Source organism: Quercus suber, unplaced genomic scaffold, assembly GCF_002906115.3.
Source record: "Quercus suber isolate HL8 unplaced genomic scaffold, Cork oak 2.0 scaffold_16, whole genome shotgun sequence".
NCBI classification, from domain to species: domain Eukaryota; kingdom Viridiplantae; phylum Streptophyta; class Magnoliopsida; order Fagales; family Fagaceae; genus Quercus; species Quercus suber.
The window spans coordinates 2,114,345-2,121,410 of record NW_027069481.1 but is presented as its reverse complement, the minus strand read 5'-3'; the positions used below and the strand labels follow the sequence as shown (position 1 = coordinate 2,121,410).

General features: G+C 34.2%; 1 long non-coding RNA gene across 1 annotated transcript; it reads right to left on the bottom strand.

The window, feature by feature from the left end:
• Window positions 1-698: 698 nt before the first annotated feature.
• LOC136061597 (uncharacterized) lies at window positions 699-1,532 on the bottom strand. The gene is made up of 2 exons (XR_010623423.1): window positions 1,312-1,532; window positions 699-931 (listed from the first exon to the last, which is right to left on the bottom strand). It is a non-coding gene; the product is annotated as an uncharacterized LOC136061597 (long non-coding RNA).
• Window positions 1,533-7,066: the final 5,534 nt, after the last annotated feature.

Below are 7,066 nucleotides of genomic sequence, written 5' to 3'. Positions count from 1 at the left end.
TATATGCTCAATCCCAAATGTTTTGCAGCGGAACTCTTAAGTTAAAATTTAGGCTAACATTCAATTTAGTCCCTTGATTTTTCCCTTAATTATCAAATTAATTCCTAAAATTTAATTTGTGTCGATGCAATCTCTCATTTTGTCCAGATATATAGTTTAAACGTTCAATCGCTATTTAACAAATCATGTTGTTGGCTCATTTTGACGACGTGATGAACTAAATTAAGAAAAATTATATCTTAAGGACTAATTTGAAAATTGAAATAGAAGTCAAGTGACTAAATTGAATTTTAGCCAAAAATTTATATCATATCCTCAGCCCAAAAAACATAAAGGAGATATGTTGCATGCACTGTAAACTATTCCATCAATATGCTAATGCTAACAAAGTAACACATACAGTTTTTGCACTTCTTGTCACATAAATGTTCTCCAGGTCCCTTATTTATTTCTCTAAGAGAAAAACCAAGTTTAAGGCCTTTGGTGGTAAATCAGTAGCAAAACCAAGTATAATTGATTCCCTGTCAAAAGCCAAAATCAGCTGCTTGCAAATTGGATGTCAAGGGGTTCATACAAAAATATTGCAATAACATCCTAGAAGGTTGGCATTAGTTAAGTTGTATGGCCCATTCAACTGCGACAAATGCGATTAGTAATTCCAATGAATTTTGGCATGAATGCATTAACAACACTTCATGTAGTATGAGAAATTAAGCGCTTTTCTTTAGATAAAATAGTACACAGAGAAAGTTTGATGCCAAATAAGCAATTTTGCTGGTTACAAACAGGTTCTAGCTCCAAGAGTAAGGCAACAAACTAATATTTTATCTGACCCTCTTCACCAGATGTAAAGACACAAAATGGGATCTCTCAATATTCCATGTAAGCCTGGCTTCAATGCCATCTTCAAGTACATATACTCCTGGCTGGCCTGGACCGGGAAAGGAAAAAAGTTTGAAGATTAGTGAATTAGAAAACTATTGACCACCTGAAAAAGAAAACATAAGACTGATGGAATAGAACAGCCATGAGTAATAACACAGGCAAATTCTCAGAAATTCCTTAAACATGATCCACCTTCTGGGAAAACAGTGCAAATTCCATTTAATGTAGTTTTGCAGCTCCTCACAAACATAAACTTTAAATAGATAATGCAGTATTGTACTATGGTAAGTAACAAATAACAACACTGCTTATGAGGATATATGTGCAATGATGTACACGAAAGCTTTTGTAAGTTAAAACGCAATATTAAAAAACCTCCAAAAAAACCCTTATCACCAGTTACCAAGATTGAAGAAGAGGGTTAACCTGCCACTGAAGCATCTTGATTCGCATAACATCTACTAATGATTTTCACAATGTCCCAAAAACGGTGTTGGGAAACATTTTCAAGAGTCGCTTCTCTTTACAGACCATATAAAAGGACACTTTCAAAATTTATCCTCTATAATTGTTGACAAAAGAGGAAGAAAAAAAGAAAGATATAATGCAAAAAAGCCCCATATTTGTTGTGGCAGACACTCAGCTGATCTCCAATTCTCCATGATTGCGTAAGCTAGCCATACTTTATCACAAATGGAAGTTTAATCATAACTGCATATACCAAAACAAAAAGGAATTGATTTTATTCAAGATAATAGTTATTGATTTTGAAATTTTACTAATGTGTGCTCTAAAGGCACGCAAATCGTATATCATTTTTTTAAAAAGTTTTATCGAGAATTGAAAAAGTTTTGATAGTTTTTTCAATTCCTGATAAAATTTTTCCAAAAACGGATTTGTTAATGTATAACCGGACCATTGATTTTAGTTGAATTGCCTAATGCAACAATCATAATTTCATAAGTACATTTCATATATTCATTGTCTATACTCTATACCTCCAACTATGACACAAGGACAGCTTAAGGTTCAACAGTACAAGGAAACGGCATCAGGATAGTTGATTAAAAATAAAAAAAGTGTATACAGGGAGTATACAAATAAGAAAAACAGCAAAGCAAAACAAGAAAAGAAAACGAAAAGCATGAGGCCAGCTGTAAATCAGGAGAAAATAATGGATACATAAACATTATAAACCCGAAAGCGATAGCTACTATATAGGAGTATGTGATGCAGGAAACTCAAGGAAAGATTTATTTTAATTTAATTTTAATTATTTTTAGATTCAATTGTCTTTTATTTTAGGTCCTGGTAATTAGTTTTATTAGAATTTCTATTTAAAGTCAAGGGAATTATTGTAATTTAAAAATAATTAAGGTCTACTACGTCAGTTGGGATTAGGATTTAGTAGTCCATATAAGCAAAGTATTGCACTCATATTGAGGGGGTTTATTTTGAATAAAATTTCTATTGAAATTGTTCTAATTGGTGGTGCTGACTCCAGCCAATCCTAGGTGCCGACTCTAAGAGGTTCTCTTTTGCTTGGTGCTGACTCCAAGAAGGCTTAGATGATGACTCCTAGCTTCTGTATATTTATCTTCCTATTCTTCAATTTAATTTCCTATTGTATTGTTTTGGTTTGTCTTACGTCAGTATGTACAAATAAAACAACTGGTGGTATATTCATTGTCTATATTGACTTCTATCCATTATACTAGTAACTTAAAGCTTGTAAACCTTATAAAATGAGTAATTTCAAGTGCCCATTTACTTCAATTGAGCAATTTCATCCTGAAAAAGGACCCATATCACTTATTTCTTCTTAGGTGGTTTAGTTGAGGGATAGTCCAATAGTGCCATAGTCACTTGACTTCTACACATTATACTAGTAACTAATAAGCCTATGACCTTATAAAATGAGTAATTTCAAGTACCCATGTACTTCAATTGAGTAATTTCATCCTGAAAAGGACCATGCCATCTTATTTCTTCTTGGGTGGTTTGGTTGAGTGTTGGTCCAATGGTGCCATAGTCACTTGACTTCTATCCATTATAATAGTAAATATAAGCCTATTAGCTTATAAATTTGTGGACTTTGCTTATGGCTTATGCCCCTTTGACCCTACTTACCATCAACAACCATGACAAATTGTTGAACAAAACATAAAGCCAGCTAATGTCTTTCGTCTCAATCTTAGTGGTATGTTTGATTTTGAACCAAACTCCATTTATATTTTGAACAGCATTGTAGGCACTGGCCACTCCTGTTGTGTAAATTATTAGATGGCAAGTGTAGCGCACATGGTTCATCACTTGTGGAACCATCAGCAATAGTGGTATGTTTGATTTTGAACCAAACTCCATTTATATTTTGAACAGCATTGTAGGCACTGGCCACTCCTGTTGTGTAAATTATTAGATGGCAAGTGTAGCGCACATGGTTCATCACTTGTGGAACCATCAGCAGCATATTATTATTTGGAATTTTATATTTGATTTTATAATAAATTAGGACTCAGGATGTAGTGGATAACCTTGTGAATCTGCAAATGAATACTTTGACTTTGTCTCAAGAACCTTGTGACTTGGTAGCATTACCTAATTCTACCGTACTTGCAATTATTATATTAAAAAAAAAAAAGGAAAATTTGGGCTTTTGCCATTTTCAGGCAAATTAAATAACCTTATGTCCCATTTCCCAAACTAATTAAAAAAATGCCATTCTTTTGAAACTCGACTTACTCAAAATCGAGTTAAACTCTATAATGACGTTTTTAAGGGCTTATAGTGGTGTTTTTTTAACTCGCCTTCCATTAAATCGAGTTATAGGTAAAAAAATTGCCTATAACTTGATTTCATTGAAGTTGAGTTAAAAAATGTCACTATAGGTCCTTAAAAACGTCACTATAGGCTCCTTAAAACGCCACTATAGGGTTTCAGATATATATATTTTTTTTTTTAAAACTCGATTTATCATAAATCAAGTTTTAAAAGAGGGGCATTTCCCTAATTAATTTGGAAAAGAGAGTATAAAGCTATTTAATTTGCCCGAAAAAGGGCAAAAGCCCAGTTTGTCCTTAAAAAAAAAACATTGAAAATTTGGCAAATAATATAGGATAAATTATATTAAATTTTGAGGGAGACAAAGTGAAAATGTGGAAGTAAAGTATCACAGTACATGTTTAAGAAAGAATCTGAACATATTTACAAATTAGAAGCATTTGACACTGCTGAAGAATTTAGTACATGATTGATATAATGATTGGATTGTGTTCAATCTGGATTTTGTTTGCTCGATGTTGGTCAAGAATATATGATATATAAAAAGAAAAAATTGATAAGAACTTAGGAAAATCAAGCAAGTATTTACATTTGAAGGAGAATTGAGTCAATTGACCATATGGAACCATCCCTTTTTATTTATTTTTGTTTAGTTTAAGCTAAGTGATAGAAGAAATCATATTCCACATAATTCATGACCTTCTGGTCTCTACTCTTACCTGATTTTCTCGATGCTTAAAAGAGAGAGTGGATTTATATATAAAAAATAAAAAAATTCTAGCTGAGGGTCCTAGCCAATGGAATTACTTGACAACAATCACTTATATAAAAAATTTACATATTTTTCAGGTTACAGATTTGTAGTATTTGACTGCCACTATGACATGTTGATGATTTTAGCAACTTTAGCACTTACCTTTTGTCTAGGAAATCTCAGTTCCCTGCTCAAATACTATATTCTCTGCCTTTAGTGGGTCATTAATAAATAGCTGTATTTGTTATTTTGTGGGTATCTGAGACTAAATCCACATTGGATTGCTGTACCGTATTTTGATTTTTCACTGCAAGCTGGTTGAATGGTCCCCATTCTGGAATAGACACCTGGGCCAAGGCATAGGTCCTTTTTCTCTAGATTGATAATGAAGCATGCTCATAATTAAACTTTTATATTTTACCTGGATTATTTGGGCCTTTATTCAGTTTGAACATTAGGATTTTTTTTTTTTTTTTTTTGAGGTGTCAAGTTATCAATAGTTTGTAATAAAATGGTGCTTCCTGTTAATGGGGAATTATATAAAAATCAAGAGAGATATTACGTCTATAACAATTTTACAACAAATTACAAGTAGTTAGTTGTTATTGGTTAAAATTTGAAACTAACACTAATATTACTTTTTTGTCCCAACAATAACAACCAGTAACAACCTGTCACATAAGATTTGTTGTAAAAACGTTGTAAAAATATTGTAAGAATATCATTTCTCAAAAATCAATACTAACTTGTTCTATTGTGAAAAAGATAGTATATATAGGTGTAGCATTACTTTCTTTGTTTTTGTTTTTGTTTTTGGAATTGCATTACTCAATACTCAATCCATCACAATAGTGTTACTGCTTCCTAGAACATCTGGGCCTCTTGCTTTAAAAAAACAAAAGCAAAAGAAATATGCATGCTTGTCCATCCACATGTGGTTAATTTTTCATAATAGGATCATTTGATATTATGGCCTTAGTGGCATGTGCACATGCTTAGTTTTCACTATCAAGATGAAATTAGCTTTTCAATTCATCTACAAATTACAATGTGTGACTCTCAAAGTTTTCTCTGTCGCTAGCGGAAGTTTGGGTTTCCAAACTTCTCCTCGGTTGAGGAAGAGTCAGTCCCTTCCCTCTGAAGGCTAGTTAGTCCCTGTTAGCAACCTCTTGGTTGCTTCAGGCTAGTGGGTTGTTTCTTTTTTTTTTTTTTTTTTTTTTTTTTTTTTTTGTAGGGTTTTGGGAAACACTTTTCTTTTCACTTGCTATAATGGACGAGATTATTGTGGGGTGGAATAAGTTGTCTCTACAGGGACCGGAGAGTGATAAGTTCAATCTCCGATCTGACATGGGAACAAAGGAACATATTTTGGTTGCAAAATTTCTCACAAAACAAGTTCTTAATATTGATGCATAGCTCGAAACTTCTCCCAACTGTGGCACACTCGAAATGGTTTTAAGATAAAGGATCAGGGTAACCATATTGTCCATTTTATCATTGAGAACAAGCTTGACTGTGACAGAATCCTTTCCTCTTAACCCTGGAGTTTAGACAAATTCCTGGTGGCTTTTCAAAGGTATGACAATAGCACTCACGTGCGAAACCTGGACTTTGGGAGAGTCCCTTTCTGGGTGCAAGTATATGACATTCCGATCAGCTTTATGAATAAAACGGTGGCTGAAGGATTATGCTCAGGTTTAGGTGAAGTTTGCCCTTCTGATTTTGCAGTAATGGAAGGGGGTGATCACTTGCGTGTTCGGGTTTTTCTTGATACATCTAAGCCTCTATGTTGCGGGCATAAAATCACCCTTGAAGGTGGAACCACAGGGTGGGTTTCTTTTAAGTATGAAAGGTTGCCTAGTATCTGTTACTGGTGTGGATGCTTAACCCATAGGGACAAAGACTATGAACTATGGATCAACAACGAAGGCAAGCTCACAGCAAAGGATCAGAATTATAGGGCTTGGTTACGAGATCCTTTATCAAACCAAATTAGAAAATCCACCATTGCAGTTCCAGGTTTCTACCAACAGAAAAAAGTTTCAAAGGCCTCACAAGATTTGAAAATCACAGATCTTTTGAAGCCTCATCAAGCACCCTTATCGGAGAACAGAGCTTTGACGGGATCATTGGACAAGGTAAATCTAGATTCTCTGCCTCAAAATATCTCTAATGCTGCTTCATACCCTATTTTCAGGGATTTGGACGATTCTCTGCCGGGTTTTAGGGGACAACTCAATGGTGGAGTAAACTTTATGCAAACTCTACAAGAGATAGATTCAAAGCTGAATAAGTTTGATGTGATGGAAGGCGTGGATGGGAACTCAGAAGTCTTACCAAATAAGGAGTCTAGTTGCCCAACTAAGCCTGTTACTGAGGCTACTTATGTAAGAAGGACAACTCAGCCCTTAGTCACGTGCATATCTCCCTCACGTGTTAACAGGTCAGAATGGTCCCCTTTAGCTAACCTTTCAAATTCATTAAACTCTCCCACGTGCACCCCACTTCCACCTAAACCCTCTTGGACTTGTGTAAACTGCATTCCTTATGTATCAAAGGAGAAATTAGAGGTATTTATTGGGAAAAAAAGGGCTACTCCGTCTAGGAAAAATCAACAATGAGGGCAAAAAAAAAAAAAAAAAAAAA